General features: G+C 41.6%; 1 protein-coding gene across 3 annotated transcripts in view; it reads left to right on the top strand.

Moving 5' to 3' along the window:
- LOC140495872 (long-chain-fatty-acid--CoA ligase 1-like) overlaps positions 1–21,021 on the top strand; it is a 155,169-nt gene that overhangs the window by 45,399 nt on the left and 88,749 nt on the right. The window contains exon 1 of one of the 3 annotated variants that reach the window (XM_072595106.1): positions 13,712–13,790. The exons of the other annotated variants lie outside the window; for them this stretch is intronic. The gene's annotated coding sequence lies outside the window, so the exon portion shown is untranslated. Of the gene's footprint in view, positions 1–13,711; positions 13,791–21,021 lie in introns of those variants that run through there. 3 annotated transcript variants of the gene reach the window in all.

Genomic DNA, 21,021 nt, shown 5'->3' with positions numbered 1-21,021 from the left:
CCCGTCATGGCTCCTTCTAGCTGAAGCCGCAAACCAAGGCAAACAAAGTTTATAAAAAAAAGCAAGAAAATTAGAAAAGGGCATTCAACCCGTCCCACCCTTACCCCAGTCAGTATTGATTTTTTTAAAAAGACCCGAACCCTGCCGTATTCCAGACCAAGAAAGAGAAGAGAAAAGGAAATAATAGGAAAAAGACAATGGGAGGGGAGAAAGAAGGGCAAAGGGAAAAAAGACCCCCACATATTATAAGAGCAAAACCAGGTAACACAAGAAAGCCACAGAGAAAACAAAGAAAACACTATTGTCCATATTACCTGAACCAACTATTTAAGTGTCCAGGAAGTCCATTGCCTTTTCTGAGTCAGAATTATACAATGACTCTCCTAGCTGAAACATAACACTGCTGCATATCTTACAAAGTACTGAATATTCAAGTCTCTCAGCCTCTTCTTTGCCTCATCAAAGGCCTTCCTCTTGCGTATCACAACTGCAGAAAAGTCCTGGAAAAACTTAATTTTTGATCCCTTGTATATCAGGGCCTGTGGATCCTTCCCCAGTGCTCTGGAAGCTTCCAAACCATTTGTTTATCTCTATAGTGCTGGAATCGCACTAGGACCGGGTGGGGGTGCTGGTTTGATTCGGGCCTGGGCACTGTGACCCGGTCGGCCCGTTCGACTCGCACCTGGCCCACCTCAACCTCCAGCCCCAAGAACTGCGAGAGCCATTGCTCCATAAAGCTGACTAGCTGGCCTCCTTCCTCCTGTTCCGGCAGCCGATGTTTTTCTGACGGCCTTGCTTTTCGAGGTTGTCGATCTGCTCCCCTAAGACCCATACCTGCCTTTCCAAGGCCTGAACCCGACCCGTCAAGGATTCTGCCGCAATTTTGGAAGCCATGGTCCGCTGTTCCACCTCCTTTATGTGCTGCCGAGACACTGGATCTCCTGATCGTGCTTTTGAGCATGGCCTAGATCGGTTCCAGTCTGGTCCGGGTCTCCTCCACCACTGAATCGATCTTCTCTTGGAGTTTCACAAACTCAGAGACCAGGCTCTGCTGCGCATTTAAGTCCACAGGAGCGTTTGGGGAGACTGATGCTGCGGCTATGGGCATGTCAGTTGCTGCAGGGGAGTGCCCTGCTTGTTGCGATCCTTGCGGCCCTTTTCCCTTAGTCATCTTCTCTGATCAACAAACTAATACACTGCAATTCTGGGGACCTAGGAGTTTTGCCACAATAGCTAAAAAGGGGAGGGTAAATGCACCACCTTACCTGGATTATGATGCAGAGCTCAGCAGGGCAGACCAATTGAAATGCCGCCATCTTGGATCTCCACTTTCTCCCATTCTAAAAGTGAAAGAGTTAACAATTTCCCAGTGAAAGAAATTATATTCAGGCTTATGATGTACTTGTGCTTTTCTTAAAAAAAACACAGCACTTGAGTCATTCTGCATTTAAAAAGAATAATTCTTGCAAACATTCACAAGCACAAACTAAATAAAGAATTGACTAGATTTGAGACTTGTACTTTTCATTGCAATTGCAATTGGTTTTGTTTATAAATGTGTTTCTTAATTATAACAGCTTTTGCTATGGGCTGAGTATACAACAGGTTAAAGCTATATTTAGCAGTGTTTTTCAAACAGTGTGCTGTGAAGTCAGTTGCAGAAAGCTAGTGACTTCAGTGATAGTTGCTATCCTCTGGTATAATTTGAATTTGGAGTCATTTTATGATTAGTAGTTGGAGACTTTTGGTTCTAAAGTTGAAGAATCATCCATAGTTTTAAGTGTGATTTGTTTTTCTGTGTTGTGCATTAAGATTAGGTAACACACTTTCAGCTTGATTATTGAGTTCTGTGAGTGATACAGGGTTGTCTGAAGTTTTGTATACAGACATTTAAATCTTTAAACCTTTGAGGAACAGTTCAGTCGGAACAAGGGTAGAAAAATATATTTGTTGCAACTTCTGTTGTTTGTGATATACATAAATTTCTGGAAGAGAACACTTGGTATGATCAGCAAGTTTGCAGATGACACGAAGATTGGTGGAGTAGCAGAAAGCCTAGGGGATTGTCAAAGAATACAGGAGAATATAGATAGACTGGAGAGTTGGGCGGAGAAGTGGTAGATGGAGTTCAATTCAGGCAAATGTGAGTTGATGCATTTTGGGAAGTCTAATTCTAGAGCGGACTATACCTTAAATGGAAGAGCCTTGGGAAAAGTTGATGAGTAGAGAGATCTGGGATAACCCAGATTGTACCCTGAAGGTTGCTGCACAGGTGGATAGAGTGGTCAAGAAGGCATGTGGTATGCTTGTCTTCATCGGTCTGGGTATTGAGTATAAGAGCTGGTAGGTCATGTTAAAATTGTACAAGGCATTGGTTTGGCCGCATTTAGAATACTGATTACAGTTTTGGTCACCACATTACCAAAAGGATGTGGACGCTTTGGAGAGGGTGCAGAGAAGGTTTACGAAAATGTTGTCTGGTATGGAAGGTGCTAACTATGAAGCGAGGTTAAGTAGGCTAGGTTTGTTTTCATTAGAAAAAAGGAGATTGAGGGGTGACCTGATTTGAGTTCTACAAAATCATAAAGGGTATAGCCAGGGTAGATAGAGATAAGCTTTTTACCAGGGTGCAGGATTTGATAACGAGAGGTCACGCTTTCAAGGTGAGAAGTGAAAAGTTTAAGGGGGATACATGCGGCAAGTACTTTACACAGAGAGTGGTGGGCGTTTGGAACACGTTTCCAGCAGAGGTGGTAGAGGCAGGCATGATAGATTCATTTAAGATGCGTCTGGACAGATGCATGAGTAGATGGGGAGCAGAGGGATACAGATGCTTAGGAATTGGATGATAGGTTTAGACAGTGGATTTGGATTGACTCAGGCTTGGAGGGCTGAAGGGCCTGTTCCTGGGCTGTAAATTTTCTTTGTCCTTTGTTCTGTCAGAGAGAAAAGATTGTTAATATGGCACTCTCCAAACCAGCCAGGGCAAGGTTAGTTGAACAGGTTGAGACTTTACTTATTGGAATTTAGAAGAATGAGAGGTGATCCCATTCAACGTGTAGGATTCTTAAGAGGCCCGACAGAGTAAATGTGAGAGGTCATTTCTACTCATGGAAGCATCTAGGACCAGACAGCATAGTCTCAGCATAAAGGGGTCCCAATTTGAGACTGAGATGAGGAGGAATTTCTTGCAGAGGCTTGAGAGTCTTTGGAATGTTGCATGTTTAAGACTGAAATAGATTATTGATCAGTAGAGGAATCAAGAGTTATGGGGAAAATGTGGAAAAGTGAACTTGACTTAGTCACGATCCTGTTGAAAGGTGGAGCCGGCTCGAGATGCAAAACAGACACTCTAGTTCCTGTTTGGGATATAGTCTCATGCCTGAAGTAGAGGCCTTGAGTGGCTTATTAAAATGATTATGGAAAACCCATGAATTTGCTCTGAAAGTGTGAGAAGATCATCTATTGAGGGTGAGAGGGTTGAATCTTTATTTCTAATATTTGGAATTATATTGTCACTTAGTGATTTAACAATTTAAATTTGTTCATCTGTGAAGCAGTGACTGAATACCAAAAATAAAACTTCTCTACCAAGCCAAGCTGCGCCCTGTGATCTGATTTGCTCTATGATACATTCAGCTGTGGTCGTAACATAGTCCTCCGGGATACCACTCTTACAAGAAGAGGCTCATTAGCTTCTTGATTGCAAGATCTTGATTAAATTGAGATTCTTGTCTTGCTCATGATTGACTTGACTGATTTCCTGGGAGGAACTGGAATAGTATTTCCTCTACTACTGGGCTGCGTCCCTCAGAGGGGAGGAAATAAGTTTCTGGTGTCGTGTCGTTGTCCATACGACGTGGTTTGTATATGGGTAAATGTTTATTTAGAATGCACTCTTGGGGTTATGTTTGATCCTGGGATGAACTTGCAACTAGGTACCTACACCATGTAAAGAGCAAAGAAAGAACAACGTACAATACAGCGCAGGAAGAGGCTCTTCAGCCCTCCAAGCCTGCACTGACACATTTTGCTCTTCCATACGAAAACTGTCTTCACTTACAGGATCCGTATCCCTCTATTCCTTTTCTATTCCTGTATGTGTCTCTTGAATGCTGTTATTGTCTGTTTCTACCACCTCCTCTGGCAGCCTGTTCCTGGCACTCACCATCCTTTGAGTGAAACATTTGTCTTGCACATCTCTTTAAAACTCCTTTCACCCCCCCCCCAACTCTATCCACACCATCCACAGTCGTATACATTTATATCAGGTTGCCCCATGAACCTGCATTCCAGTGAAAACAAACCCAGTCTATCCAACCTTACTTCATAGCTAAAATCCCCCATACCAGGCTACATCCTGATAAACCTTTTCTGTATCCTCTCCAAAGCAATCCACATCCTTCTGGTCGTGTGGTGACCAGAACTGTACTCAACATTTAAAGTGTGGACTAACTAAAGTTCTATAAAGCTGCAGCAAAACATGTCTATCCTTCTACTCAATGCCCCTTCCAATGAAGCATTTTTACAACCTTGTTACCTGCTCTGCCACCTTTAGTGCTCTGTACTTCTGTATCAGAGGCTGACATTGCCTTGCCTCTCCTGCTGCTGAAAACATTGTCTAATATTTGTTACTTCTATAGTTCATTTTTCCAGTATGTTTCTGACTGGTTGCAAAATTTACCCACCCCAACATTTAATGCATCCAAAGCTCGCATCAAGTCCTGTTCACCCTGGACATTGACATGCACTGACTCCTGCTTAAGGAATGCATCTTATAAAAATGCCTCATTCTCTCCATTTTCTATAATTTCCTCCAATCCCTCAACCACCTGAGATATGTATGTTCTTAATTATGGCTTCTTGAGCATTCACAATTTTAATGATACCTGCAATGGTGGATGTGCCTTCAGCTGCATATGCTTTAAGCTTTGGAATTTCCTCTCTAAATTTCTTGCCTCTTAAACTCACTTTCTTCTTTTTAAGACCCTGTTTTAAAATTTAGTTTATTGACTATTGTTATGGAGCAGGCCAGACTCCTTCCAGGTATTTTAAGAAGGTAGCGTAGATCCTAAGTCTTTTATTTTATTTTGAAGGCAGATGTGAAATGGGTGCTGCAGGTGTGATGCACCTGGTCAAACCATTTGGCTTTAAGCAAAGCAGTTTACTTAAACATGACAGTTGAAACATGAACAAAAAAAAAAGGTGGAATTCAGAATACCTTAACTATTGAAAAACTTAACTGACCTGATACAGCATCTTAACTAATTAACTGTTCCCATATAGTAACATCCCATAAACATACCGTTTGGCAGAAAGATAAATTCAAACACAGATTCTTACTGGCAGGACGGAACAACGTCCAGAAAAAATCATTTAAGAATCATTTACTTAAGCTTAAAACCCGTCTGATGTTCACACCTCTTGACTGCTACAGCTAAACAAAACTGAGAAATCCCTGAACTGGGAGAACTGGCCACACCCCTTCCTATGTTTGACAATTTTTAGCTTTCCGCCTTGCTAGATCCTTTGGCCCCATTGTCTTTACAACCTCTCTTCCAAATATGTGGTCTCTGATTCTGACTTGCCAATTTGTCCTTGATTAACTTCAGTGGTCCTTTCACCTCAAGCCCAAAAACAAATTCAGTGGATTGCATTTGGTTGATTCATTTCATTTCATGCATCCCTAATGGGGAAAAAGTATCCCAACTGTCTGAATGGTCTTGCCTATAAGCCCTCAGCATGGTCTTTAATGTTTGATGCCACCTTTCTAATGCTCCCTGAGGTTAATTTGGTATGCAATTGATTTCAATTGTTTTATTCCAAAGCTGTCCATAACTTCCTTGAATAATTTTAATATAAACTTTGACCCTTGATCTGTGGGTAATGTTTATCTAGTAAAGAAAATTGAGTAACTCTTCTACAATCCTTTTAGCTGTGATATTGCTTAATGGAATGGCCTCTGGAATTGAGAGGACACATTCAATATTGTTAACAAAAACTGATTCTCACTTTTTGTTTTAGGTAGGGGCTCTATGTAATCAATTAAGCACCTTGTAAAAGAGTTCTCAAATGCAGGAATAGGTATTAAAGGTGCTGGTTTTGTTACTGTCTGAGGTTTTCCAATTACCCAAAACATATGCCATATCTGGCAAAATTCAACTACATCCTTATGCAATCCAGGCCAAAAAATGTTTTTATGTTTTGGCTTTTAATATTCCCAAATTGCCTCCTACTGGTAATTTGTGTGCTATCTGCACCACCTCCTTTCTATAATCCACTTGACATACAACTTGATGAACTTCTGCCCATTTGTAATACACCTGAATATGTGGTGGTCTGTATTTTCCTCATCAAGACATCATTTTAAAGATAGTAATGTTTGGGAATACACTCAGATTCTTTCTCTCTGTGTGCTTTTCAATATAATTAGTTCAGTTTTCATATTTCTATTCTAAAGATGTCCACTTTGTCCCACACCTGTTCTTGCTTTTTCTCAACTATTTGATCAAACATGATCTCTGGTAATTCTATTTCAACTTCCTTATCAGTATTCTTTTGATTTCTTCTCCTGTTTCAACTGGTGACTTTGAGATCTTGTTATTATACAGTCAGAAAAATATTCTAGGATATACATCATGCAATTCCGCAGTTGCCTGATTTTCCACTGGCTTTTTAACCACAGTAGACAACATATTTACATGTGATCCAGCTATATTATTACCAAGGACAAATTGGAGCTGAGAGTTGCCCACCACCACTTCTCCACTTTTCACCTGACACTCTACATAATGCTGATTTTATCATTTCACCATGAATTCCACATACTAACACTTGATTTCTGGCAATAGTCCTTCTGAGTTACATATCTCCTCAGCTCGCAAAATCAAAGATTGAAATGATTCTGTATCTCTTACTACTGTAACCTCTTCATCTGCTGCCACTGGCCTACTTCCTTCTCAACCAATCTCCGACCAGCTTGTACATCTGGTGCAGTTTGTTTAGCCTCCACTGTGCTTTCCTTTACCACTTTTACAAAATTTACGAGCTTGTCCTGTTTTGATGTTTGTAAATTTGCAATCAAGAAACCAAATTCCTTCAATCCACGTTTTAAAAATCAAAACAGTGAAACAAAGAACATCTATAAGTCTTAAAACTTTGAAGTAATATTAAACACTAGTGCTTGTAAAGAAAAACTGAAGTTTTATAGCATTTTATGTGAAAGTAATTCATCAGTTCTGCCCTTTGTCCTTTTGTAGTTTGAACTCTTAGGTATTTTCAGCATTCTTTTTGTCAGCTAAGATTAACCGACTCTATGATGTTGAATTATTACATTTAAAGAATTGTTATTTGTTCAAGAATTGCAATGAATGTAAAAGAAGTAGAAAGCAATAGGAATATATATAAATCAGTTGTAGCGCATTGCCGTGTTCATATTTTCTTTGCTCAAAATACCCAACCTTATCCGTGACATATTAGCATATATTATAATATCATGTTATGTGGCAGTATCTTCTGCTAAATGGGGCAGGCTTTGAAACAGATCTAGCGATGCAAACAGGGTATCCAAAGGACACTTTACGGCCTTTGGTAGCTGCACTACAGTGTTCAACCACAATCTGTAACCTCATTGCTAGGCACATTCCCAACTGTATTATTACCATCATGCTGAACCCAATGCAAACTCAATGAAGAGTGAAGGAGGGCATGCCAAGAAAAGCATATCTTAAAAATGAGATGTCCACCTAATAAAACTACAACACTGGACCATTTGCATGCCAAGCAGTGGAAGCATCATGTAATTGACGAGGCTAAGTGATCCCACAACCAATCTCAGCTCTGCAGTCTTGCTCCATCCAGACGTGAATCATGGTGACAGGAAGTGAAGGCTCCGAACAAAATTCCTCATGCTCAGCGATGGGGGAGCCCAGTGCATCAGTGAAAAAATCAAGACTTTAGCAAAGAGCAGTACAGCACCGGAAGAAGCCCTTCAGGCCACCATGACTGCACTGACACATAATGCCTTTCTAAACCATACATCTTTTGCCTCCATGTGATAGGAAGAAATGGTTGGTGACACTGGGTACTTACTGTGAAAGCTATGGAGCCCCAAAAAGTTCTCGGACAATATTGTTGAAGGCTTCAGCTTCTTAACACTGATAAACAAGATGCTCCAGGATAGCTCCAACACTGGAATCTACCTGGTACTGTAAATTTTCCACAAAATGTAGCATAAATCCAAACCATCCATTAAGCTACATTTAGCCAGCTGCAAAATGATGAATAGTCTCAACAGCACTGATGTCATGCAGCATTTGCTAAGGAATAAGTTGCTCACTGATGATCAGTTTGTATTCCACCAGAGCTGCTCAGTTCCTGGCTTCATTTACAGCCTTGGTTAATACAGGACAAAAAAGCTGAACTCCAGAAGTGAGGTGAGAGTGATTGTCCTTGGCATCAAGGAACCCTTGCAAAAGCAGAGTCACATATGGAAGACTATTGTGGTTGTTGGAAGTCAAAACATCTTAGCTCCAAGACACCATCTTTGCAGGAGTTCTTCAGGGTGGTCTCCTGGGCTGGCCATCTTCAGCTACTTCATCAATGATCTCCCTAAGCCCAGGAATGGGTCTTTTTACTGATAGTATTATATTTACCACCACCTGGGACTGCTCAGTTATTGAAGCAGTCTGTGTCAATGTGCAACAAGATCTGCGCAATATTCAGGCTTGGGCTGATAACTGGCAAGTAACATTCATTCCTCACAAGTCACAGGTAATGACCAATAAGAGAAATTCCAATAATCACCCTTTGGCATTCAATAGCATTACCATTGTTGAATCCCCAACCATCAACATCTTGAGGGTTGCCATTGACCAGAAACTGAACTGGACTGGACATCTCAATATTGTGACTACAAGTATGGGTCAGAGTTTGGGAATTCTGCAGTCAGTAACTGAATAACTGATCAGAAACTTTTGTCTCCCCAAAGTCTGTTCAAAATGTGCTGTATTCTCACTGTTGTATAGTGGCAATAGTATGTAAGAGCTACAACATGCAATGCAGTAATTAATCAAAGCTCCCGTGATAACACCTTCAAACTTCTACAACCAAGAGGAACAATGGGAGTAGATGCAAGTTCCTTCCAACCACTCACCATCCTCAAACAGGACGGATATATTTACTTATATTGATGTTTCTTTGCTGTTGCTAGGTCAAAATCCAGGAAGTCACTTCCTAACAGCACTATTGGTTGTACGCATAACCCAAAAACTGTAGTGGTTCAAAAATGCAGCTCAACACTACTTTCTCAAGGGCAGTTAGTAATGGGCAATAAATGTTGGCATAGCCAGAGATTGCCACATCCCATGGATAAATGGAAAAAAAAATCAGTGCAAAGAAAAAAATATGAATCCTGAAATGAAACCAGTTAATCAGCACCTATTGCAAATAATGCAGATGCCAAACATTTGAAAACAAAAATAAAAATAATCCAGAAATACTTTTTGGTCAGGTAACATTTGTGACAAAACAAAGTTGGTCTCATCAACATTGCAAGTCTAAGACTCTTCCTTGGGTCTGAAAGGTAGGATTTTAGACTGACATTTTTTCATGGCAGTTAGTAGTTAAAAGAAAATGTTAAAACCCACATTTTATCATGTGACCACAGGGTAGCAGGACATTAGTTTCAGGCATGTATTTATCATGGGGGGTCAGGTGTGACTGAACAGGATGGCAAGGAGCATTATGCCTCCAGAGGATGTTGGCCAAGCCAGTGATGCACTGAGTGCAAAGAAATAGCTAGCCCGTTCAGTTTGTAGTAAATCATAACCTCCCAGGATAGTTGATAGCTGAGGATTCAGCATTGCTAATTTATTGAATGTCAAGGGGCAGTGAATGGTTAGATATGTGCAAATCTTGCTGCACTTGGACATGGACATGCTTGAATACCTGAGGAACCACAAAAAACGTAGAACATGCCACCACTTAAGCTGGAGAGAAGGTAATTAATGTAGCAGCTGAAAATGGCTGTATTTAGGACAAGACCCTAACAAGCTTCTCCAGTGTGCCTGAGTTCAGGTAACTGATTTCCAACATCCTTTCAATCCTCCCACTTCCTCCAGACCAAAGGGGGAGCCATGGGCACACGTATGGGCCCCAGCTATGCCTGTCTCTTTGTTGGCTACGTAGAGCAGTTGATCTTCTGTAATTACACTGGCACCACTTCCCACCTCTTCCTCCGCTACATTGATGACTGCATTGGCGCCACCTCGTGCTCCCGCGAGGAGGTTCAGCAATTCATCAACTTCACCAACACATTCCACCCTGACCTTAAATTTACCTGGACTATCTCTGACAACTCCCTCCCCTTCCTGGACCTCTCCATCTCCATTAATGACGACCGACTTGACACTGACATTTTTTAAAAACCCACCGACTCCCACAGCTACGTGGATTACACCTCTTCCCATCCTACCTCTTGCAAAAATGCCATCCCGTATTCCCAATTCCTCCGCCTCCGCCGGATCTGCTCCCAGGAAGACCAGTTCCACCACAGAACACACCAGATGGCCTCCTTCTTTAGAGACCGCAATTTCCCTTCCCACGTGGTTAAAGATGCCCTCCAACGCATCTCGTCTACATCCTGCACCTCCGCTCTCAGACCCCACCCCTCCAACCGTAACAAGGACAGAACGCCCCTGGTGCTCACCTTCCACCCTACCAACCTTTGCATAAACCAAATCATCCACCGACATTTCCGCCACCTCCAAACAGACCCCACCACCAGGGATATATTTCCCTCCCCATCCCTTTCCGCCTTCCCCAAAGACTGTTCCCTCCGTGACTACTTGGTCATGTACACGCCCCCCACAACCCACCCTCCAATCCTGGCACTTTTCCCTGCCACCGCAGGAACTGTAAAACCTGCGCTCACACCACCTCCCTCACCTCTATCCAAGGCCCTAAAGGAGCCTTCTACATCCATCAAAGTTTTACTTGCACATCCACTAATATCATTTATTGTATCCGTTGCTCCCGATGCGGTCTCCTCTACATTGGGGAGACTGGGCGCCTACTAGCAGAGTGCTTTAGGGAACATCTCCGGGACACCCGCACCAATCAACCACACTGCCCCGTGGCCCAACATTTCAACTCCCCCTCCCACTCTGCTGAGGATATGGAGGTCCTGGGCCTTCTTCACCGCCGCTCCCTCACCACCAGACACCTGGAGGAAGAACGCCTCATCTTCCGCCTCGGAACACTTCAACCCCAGGGCATCAATGTGGACTTCAACAGTTTCCTCATTTCCCCTTCCCCCATCTCACCCTAGTTCTAAACTTCCAGCTCAGCACTGTCCCCATGACTTGCCCAGACTTGTCCTACCTGCCTATCTCCTTTTCCACCCATCCACTCCGACCTCTCCTCCCTGACCTATCATCTTCATCCCCTCCTCCACTCACCTATTGTACTCTATGCTACTTTCTCCCCACCCCCACCCTCCTCTAGCTTATCTCTCCACGCTTCAGGCTCACTGCCTTTGTTCCTGATGAAGGGCTTTTGCCTGAAACGTCGATTTCGAAGCTACTTGGATGCTGCCTGAACTGCTGTGCTCTTCCAGCACCACTAATCCAGAAAATGATCTTTGTTCCAGTCTGGTTCCAACTAGTGGAGAGTTTTCTCCTCTGATTTCTATTGACCCTAGATTAGCTGAGACTCCATGATGCTGCACTTGGGAAAATGTAGTCTTTTATCAAGGACAGTCACTTTCACCTCAATTCTGGAATTCAGTTCTTTTGTCCATGTTTGAAATAAGGTTATAAAGGAAGTCAGGAGTTGAGTGGCCCTGGACGAACCTAAACTGAATGTCAATGAGCAGAACTTTAATAAGCAAGTGCTACTTGATAGCACTGTTGATGACACCTTCTGTCACATTGGCATAATGTAACTTGGTTGAGATGGATTTGTCCTGCATTTCGTATCGAGTTCATACATGGGCAATGTCCCACATTGTTGGTTAGATGTCAGTGCTGTCAATGCTCTGGAACAGCACTGACTCAGTACAAGGGAAGTACTGTAGCACAAGCCTTCAGCACCGTTGCCATAATTTTGTCAGGATCTGGTGCTTTTGAAGTTGTGTCTCCAACTGTTTTATTGTATCACATGGAGTGAATTAAATTGGCTGAAAACTGGCATTTGTGACACTGGATATCTCCCAGAGGTGGCAAAATGGATTATCCTTTCAGGAAATTGGGCTGAAGATTGCTTCAGTCTTTTCTTTTGCACAGATGTGTTGGTCTCCCACCATCATAGTAGAGGGTTTTAACATCTTCTCCAATGAGTTGCTTAATTGTTCACCACCAACCACGAATGGATGTGGCAGGACTGTGGAGTTTGGATCTGATTCGTTGGTTGTAGTATCATTTTAGTTCTGTCGCTATACGCTATCTCCACATGCACTTTCCACGCTAAGCCACATGCTATTCAGGCTTATCGCTATCACTTCCTTAATCATCGCTGGATCAAAATATAATCATTCACAGGACGACGACGTTGCTGTCCAAGCCAGCATTCATTCCCCATCCCTAAAAATTACCCAGAGGGCAGTTAAGAGTCAACCACATTGTTGTGGGTCTGGAGTCACATGCAGGCCAGACCAGGTAAGGATAGCAACTTCCTTCCCTGAAGGACATCAATGAGCTGCATGGATTTTCTCAACAATTGATAATGGATTCATGGTCATCATTAGACACTTAATTCCAGACTTTTATTGAATTCAGATTCCACCATCGGCCATGGTTCATTAAATTTCACTTTATTACATTGTTCGCTTGTGAAGAGCTGCTTGAATTCATAGTGTTTAAACAATTTCATTTTGTTATTACTTTAATGAAGCATTGGTGTGTTGCAACCATTAAATCGTATGTGTTTCTGTACAGCTGGAGGAAGTGCCTGCACATTTGAGTATTCCTTAAGCTTCCTGTTTAACTTTAATGTGGCAAGATTTTTTTTTTCAGAATGTAATGATGATGGGAGAGTTTAGTGCATTCCATTTGCCAGTCTTCTAAAAAAAATGGAGTGACATTTGAGATGCAAGTCTCTCTTCCTATTGGTATCTTGTCTGCATATACTAAATAAGGCCTGTAATTGGGAGGCTTTCACCTTTGTCCTGGTAAGCTGTAGTGCAGGGAACGAAGTGCTTAATTCTGTCAGAGAGCAGCAAATATGAATTTTTCTGCACTGCATGCTCACGATCCCTGAGAATGAAGAATTGTACAGGCAAATGGTTAGTGGGTTCTGAGGCATTCTTCGTATGTTTGAACACTTGTTGCTACTGTTTCCTATATTTGCCATTGCTGTTGCTGTTCTGGTTTCCTTATTTCTGATGTTTGAAGCCATTTAGATTTCTGTGCTGACTTGATACCCCGGAATGTTTTCATTGTTTGTCGGTCTGCTAATCTTTGCCAAAAGTGCAAAACATTTGATGGGGATCTAAAAGCAAGTTTTGATGCTGTCTGGTGAAGGGTCTTGAAAAAACTGATTAAATACAGTGAATTGTGCAGTAGTTTTGCGAGCGCCAAATCCTAATGTTAATGTATAAAAGATAACCTGCAAATATGACCTTTGAAAATGACATTGTTAACTCTGAAATAATCTTGTGATCTGGCTGCATAGAAAAAATGCTGGCTGAGTACACAGTGGTCAATGTTTAAAAGTTCCATGTAGCCTTCAAGTCCATTGCAACTACTGAAAACTGGTTGGGCAGTACGTTTACAGGACGCTGTGTATTACAGGCCAGTGGTTTTTAAATTATGTGTTTCTAGACTTGTTTTGTGGTGAAATTACTTCACCCATGAGCTCCAACAGTTCCTCCCAGTGATTTGTTGTAATTTTTATCTTTAACAAGAGTTGATCTTTTAATTTTTGGTGCGTAGAGCATTACAGAGGTTAGGTAATTCGTGTAATTCGTGTAATTTTATTTGAGAATTTAATGTCACTCTGGGAAAGTTTGAATGTTTTAAACGTTTGGTGATCATGGATGGATGAGGCAAATTTGATCAGCAATTTTCAATAATTTATTCCTGGAAATCAGCATTTTCTTTCCAAGTCCTAATTGCCCTTGAGAAGGTGTTGGTGAGCTTGAATTGCTGTCCCACCTGATACAGGCACACCCACAGTACAATTAGGATGGGAGTTGCACAGTTTTGATTCAGTGACAATGAAGGGATGGTTATATAATTTTAAGTTAGGATAAGGTGTGACTTGAAGAAGAACTTGTACATCAGGAACACCATCCCTACATGTTGGCCTTGTCCTTCAAGGTGTTAGAGATCACTGGTCTGGAGGTATGTCACTGGAACTTCGATTGTTTTAAAAACAGTCATTAATGGGATATGGCCGTTGCTGATGGGATCAGCATTTATTGCCAATCCCTAGTTGCCCTTGAGAAAGTGGTGGTTACCTGCCTTCTTGAACTGCTGCAATCCAGTCCCAGTCTATGACCTGCTTTTGTAGCCATGGAATTTATATGGCTTGTCCTATTCAGTTTCTGGTCTGTAATAACCTCCAAGATGTTGATAGTGGGGGGTTTGGTGATACTAATGTCATTGAGTGCTACGGGACACTGGTTTGTTTGTTTGTTTCTTGTTAGATATGATCAGTACCTGGCAATTGTTGCTGTGCATCTTCTAGCTCGTACACAATAGAGGTATAGTGCTTCAGTGCTGAAGATCATGAAAACTTGAATTAGTAGATGAACTGCAGATCAAAGCAGCTACTTTTTTTCAATGGTGTAGACTTTGTGGAGTTATTGGAGCTGCACATTTCCAAGCAAGTGGAAAGTATTCAATCACATTGCTGACTTGTGGTTTTACAGATGTTGTAAAGGCGTCAATCAGAGGTTAAATAACTTGCTGTAGAATTCCAAATCTCTGACCAGTTGATGTAGCCTCAGTGTTTATGTAGTTGGTCTACTTAAGTTACTATTCAGTGGCAACCTCCTGGACGTGATGCTGATGGCTTTTGACCATTTATTGCTGTTGAATATCAAACTGCGGTGTTCAGCTGTACTCTTGTTAATTCTGATCATTGCTTGGAACTTGTAGGGCATAAATGTTACTTGTTATTTATCAGCCCAAAATGTAATGCTGTTCAAGTCTTACTGTATGTGAGCATGGACTTTTACAGAGAAGTTTAAAAAATTAAATAACCTGATCAGAGATGTTATGGCATACCTCTATGGCAGGTAGGACTTGAACCTAGAGACTATAAGGACTGGAGATGCTGAAAGCCAGAGTTAATACATGTGGAGCTGGAAAGGCGCAGTGGGTCAGAAAGCATCCGAGGAGCAGGAAAGTCAACATTTTGGCTCGAAACATTGATTTTCCCGCTCCTCAGATGCTGTCTGACCTTCTGTGCTTTTCCAGCTCCAATAACTCCAAGAAGTCAACACCATTGAGAAAAAGTAGCACCTTTGATCTGCAGTTCATCTACTAATTTAAGTTTTCATGATCTTCAGCAGTTAAGTACTATACCTCCATTGTGTACGAGCTAGAAGGTGCAATGCAACAATTGGTCAAGTGCACCACAAGTCCCCATGGGAAATTGAAATGTTTAGAGTAGCAGCAATTGTTTGTACTATGTATTGGAGTTGGACTTTGTCCAGTGTTCATCTCTTCAGATAGATTTCACCTTTCACCTTCTTCACCTCCCCCCTCTGCCTTTGGTCACTCCAGGTACATGTCATTGTGTTAATGGCTCATCCAGAGAGTGATGTCTCAATTTGGAATCTTGGTCCTGTGCTGTCACTGTCAAACAGTTCCATTCTTTACTTGAAAGCTACTTTGGAGACTGCACATTACTTTGTGTTGTTAATTGTACTCACAACAGAATTGTTGAATCTAATTGCCATATTGAAAAAGGAAATGGTTATTTTTGACTATGCAGGAGCACAGGGCAGAGGGGGGAAAGAGATTTGAAGAATCCAGTGTTGCAGCCATATTTATCAACCAAAATCAAAGAAAAGGTATTTCTTAATGGTTTGCATCAAAAAATTACAAAAAAAGAGTGATGTCTAGGGATTGATTATTCAAGCATGAAGAATCTTGTATTGTCAGTGGATTGAAGTCATTTGTCACTTAGATGTCATATTCAATCTGTATCCAAGCACTGTTTACTCCCCACACTGGCAGGTAATTTACTGTACTTCTCCCTTAGGGTTGACATACTTTTTTTCCCTCATTCTTGAGTTGCTGGATCCTGCACTGCTTTTTCACTTTTATTCCCTTTTTTTCAATTTGCTGATTTTTTTTTCACACATACTCGCCCATCTATTCATAAAGTCTACGTTTTATGTATTCCTTTTAACTTCCCTCCTATCTCTAACTGGCTCTGGTTTCACTTCTGAAATTTACCCATCCTGAGCAGCTTTTCTGTCTCTGTGCGTGTGTGTTCCTCCTGCTGTTTGCTCTTTTTTTCTAATGTTTCTAGAACACTTACCTTTTCCCCTTTTTTACTTTGACTTCTTCTCCTGCTAGTCTTCCAGTTCTGACATTTTTACTTTAAATAATGCATCTCTACAGAACAGGCATATGGAGTTAAGGCCACAATCCGATCAGCTGTAATCTTATTGGGTGGCAAAGCAGGTTCGAGGAACTGAATGACCTATTCCTACTCCTGATTTGTATTTTTTTAATTTGAAAAATATACTTTTATTCTTAAAAATCTTTATATACATAAATAATCACTAAAGCGGTTTGGTGCTGTACATTCTTTGTGCATGTTGAACAAAGGGGTTTGACTTTCAACAGGTGCAACAAATCCAGGGCATTTCTAGCATATGAAAGAAACTATTTACATGTATTTGAGGCACTGCACGGGTCTGATAACTAACTGGCCTCGATTGTACTTTGGCCAAAAGACTTTAGATGGTAGACTTTCCCCACTGCTTGTTGGCGGCAGCTGCCCCAAGCTTTAGTGTGTCCCTCAGAGTGTAGTCCTGGACCTTGGAGTTTGCCAGTCTCCAATGCTTTGTCAAGTGTTTTTTTCCTAGGGTGGAAATGGCTATCACGAGGGGGCATAATTTTAAGGTGATTGGAAGAAGGGTTAGGGGAGACGTCAGAAGTATGAACTTTACACAGAGTGGTGGGTGCGTGGAATGCACTGTCAGCAATGGTAGTAGAGTCAGATACATTACAGACATTTAAGCAACTCTTGGACAGGCACATGGATGATAGTAAAATGTAGGGTGTGTAGTTTGATCTTGGAATAGGATAAAAGGTCAGTACAACATCAAGGGCTGAAGGGCCTGTAACATGTTTTAAAGTCACCTCTTTACACTGGAAGACCAACAAGTTTTGGGCAGGCCAACGAGTGTCATTGATTGAGTTGATGGGCCTCCAGGCACAGTTGATGTCTGTATCAGGCTTTGTCCCAGGGAACAAACTTTAGAGCAAGGAGTCAAGTGTCATGGAGCTGCTCTGGACAAACCTCAACAAAAACCATTGTATCTTTGTCCAGACCTTGTTGCAAAGGCACGTGTGAGAAGGAGATGTGTGACGGGCTGTACACCCCCTCTGCTGCTTTGAGGGCAGTATGTGGTTGCGTAGACTGAGCAGGCATACATGAAGGATTTGACTGCTCACTACTGGCTAAGCAATGTTTTGTTGCTTGTTGGAAAGTTTTGGTGATGGGGCATTCTGCTCAGGGAGCAACCGACAGGATCCACCCTCTCCTTTCTCTGCAGGGTCTCAAGGAAGCAATGTGCTGACCACTTTCTGATGGATTTGTGGTTAAAGGTGTTTTCTTTCACACATTTCTTCATGAGGGACAGGTGATACCCACTCCTGATTTGTATATGTGTGTGATGACTGGCCTGGTCATATGTTTCCAGTGTTTTATGCCTTTGTTACCTTGACTCAAATGATGTTTGCCCTACTGCAGCCACGTGGTTGGTGGCAGGTATTGATCAAATCTGTTCCAGATCAAAGTTCAGGGTTTTGGTTTAATGGTTAGTACAGATAATATAGTGGACTCAAAGAGCCTTGCATTGGTTCTGTTTAGTAATGTTGTATAATTGGCATTTGTTGCTGCAAGCCACGTATACGAAATGCTATGTTAAAATTCCACCAATAAGCTGTGAGGAAGGATTGTAACATAGACCATCTCGAATCAAAGACACTGCTCAAAAAATATGGACTCTTTGAAGTTTTTGTAAGGCAAAGTGACTAATCTCTTTCTATAAAGATTCTGTGTGTGAGGGAGAGATGAGGATATAGGAGCCCATCAGACAGACTGCAGCCACACAGTAGCAATACTAATTTGTACCTTAATGTGCAGCATTGTTTTTGCCGAGCATATGCTTGTAGCTTGACAAATTTCATGACAGAGCGCTCAAAGCATACATGTATGGTCTGAGTACTTGGGTGGGTGGTTTGGAATGTGAGAAATCTAAATCAATTTGAGCAGAAACTTTAGAGTTACACTCATGTGTTCCATCTTGTACAACTTTCTTGGGGAATAAGAAACCTTGACAGCATTCCACAGTTGACTGGCTCACTGTGCAGCCTCGACTACAAATCTTGGGAAAGTTTGAGTAAGTTTTTCTTTAATTCTCTGATAATCCTGCACGACTTTAAAATTACCAACCAATGTATGCTGGAAAATTCATGGGCATTCAACGCTAAACAAAATGAATGTTCATGTATAACTGGTAAATATATCTGCAAGTATTCCTGATATTCATCATTGTCTCCTCCATTACCAGTAGGACCTGTATATGACAATGTCATACAATAACTTGGGGTGCTGTCATTAAGGATTGCAAGCATGTTAATTAATACAGATTTAGCTTTGCCCTGCTTGTAGATAGTACATATTGTTGCCAGTCATGGATCTGTGGTGAGGGGAGTACATGTTGAAGATGGTGTTTGCGGTGCCAATCAAGTGGGCTTGATGCTGGCACTAGGTACCAAAGTCAGCTCATAGCAAACAGAGTAGAAGTTCTAATTCTTCAGTCCTGTATTTGGTTTAGGTTCCTCAAGGTGTACAGTATCCAAAATTTTCAATCGCACTTTTTCCATCCATTGGTTTAGAATGAATACTTTGAATCTGTTTCCACAAAATGGAAGAACGATAAAACTGCAATTAGGGAAGACAAGTGTGAAATACTGAAAAGAAACGTTGAGAGCAGAGAGTACTGAGAGAGGAATTATTTAACATTTTTGAAAATGGGAACCCCCCAGAACCAGATGAAATATATCTAGAGAAGGTTCTGACCATCATTTTTCAGTCCTCCCTGGCTGTAGACATGGTTCCAAAATGGAGGATGGTTAATGCAGTACCCTTGTGAGGGAAAAAGGGATTGCTCAAGTAATTACAGACCAGTATCACCACCACTCTAATGAGAAAGCAGCCCCTAAGGTCTGTTAAGACTGTTGTGACACAGCAGCAACAACGGACTAGTCAGCCTAACTTTGCTTGCAAATTATTGGAAAAAGTTCTGAGAGGAAGGATAAACACCCATTCAGATTAATCACTGGTAGCACAGATTTTTTTAAAGGAAAGTAATGTCTGACAAAAATTATTGAAGTTTTTTAAATTCATTCAAAGGAATGTGGGCATCACTAGCGAGGCTAGTACTTGTGGCAATCCCCAGTTGCCCTGAGGAGGTTGGTGAACTACTTTCTTGAACTGCTGCAGTCCTTCCTTGGGATGTGGGGACACCTATTTCGATGTTAGGAATGATTTCCAGGATTATGATGCAGTGACAGTGAAGAACAGCAGCAATACGGTTCATAGCCAGGATGATATGTGACGTGTGGATGTAATGGTCCCAGCGTCTGCTGTCATTGTAGTTCTAAGTGCTAGAGGCCACTTCCACCTCGTAGTTGAGAAACCAGGGAATGAGTTATTTTCCATAGAATTCCTAGCCCCTGACCCACTCTTGTAACCATGTTTTATATATATGTGTGGCTTGTTTGGTTCAGTTTCTGGTCAGTGGTAATCACCAATAAAAGACTTCAGTGATGGTGGTGCTATTGAATGTTAAGGGATTATGATTAGATTAAATTAGATTAGATCCTCTACAGTGTGGAAACAGGCCCTTCAGTCCAACGAGTCCACACCGACCCTCCGAGGAGTAACCCACCCAGACCCATTTCCCTCTGACTAATGCACCTAACACTCTGGGCAATTTAGCATGACCAATCCACCTGACCTGCACATCTTTGGATTGTGGGAGGAAACTGGAGCAACTGGAGGAAACCCATGCAGACGCTGGGAGAATGTCCAAACTCCACACAGACAGTCACCCAAAGCTGGAATCGAACCCGGGTCCCTGGCGCTGTGAGGCAGCAGTGCTAATGGCACGGTGGCTCAGTGGTTAGATTCTTTCCTGTTGGTGATGGTTGTTGCCTGGAACTTCTCTGTCTCCAGTGTTACTTGCCATTTATCAACCCGAGGTTAAGAGATCAATCAAGGTATTCTATTTTGTCATTTGTATGAATTTTAGCAAAGCATGTGACGAGCCAGTGTGGCAAGCTGGTCACAAAAGTGTATGCTCATGGGATTCAGTGATATGGAGGGTCTGGTGTTGGACTGGGGTAGACAAAGTTTAAAATATCACACAATACTGGGTTATAGTCCACAACATATTTATTTGGAAGTACAAGCTTTCAAAGCGCTGCTCCTTCTTCAGGTAGCTAATGGAGTAGGATCATAGGACACAGAATTTGTAGCAAAAGATCATAATGTCATACAAATGATGCGATAAATTGAACAAACTTAGATTGTTGTTAAATCTTTCATCTTTTAGAAGGGGTTGCAGGTTTGATTCATTAATATGTAAATTCCCCGAACTTCTTTTAAGTCACATTCCTGAGGTAACTTAAGGTTTTATATAAAACAAAAATGATAGCTCAGACAATGCATTAAAGGTGTAAGATTAGAGTCTATATGTATCTATATGACTGGTTCAAAAACTGCAACCCATTCTAAAAGGTGAAAGACTTAACAGCATTCTAGGTT

Source organism: Chiloscyllium punctatum, chromosome 2 (genome assembly GCF_047496795.1).
Source record: "Chiloscyllium punctatum isolate Juve2018m chromosome 2, sChiPun1.3, whole genome shotgun sequence".
Classification (NCBI taxonomy): domain Eukaryota; kingdom Metazoa; phylum Chordata; class Chondrichthyes; order Orectolobiformes; family Hemiscylliidae; genus Chiloscyllium; species Chiloscyllium punctatum.
This window is presented reverse-complemented; position numbering and strand designations above follow the sequence as displayed.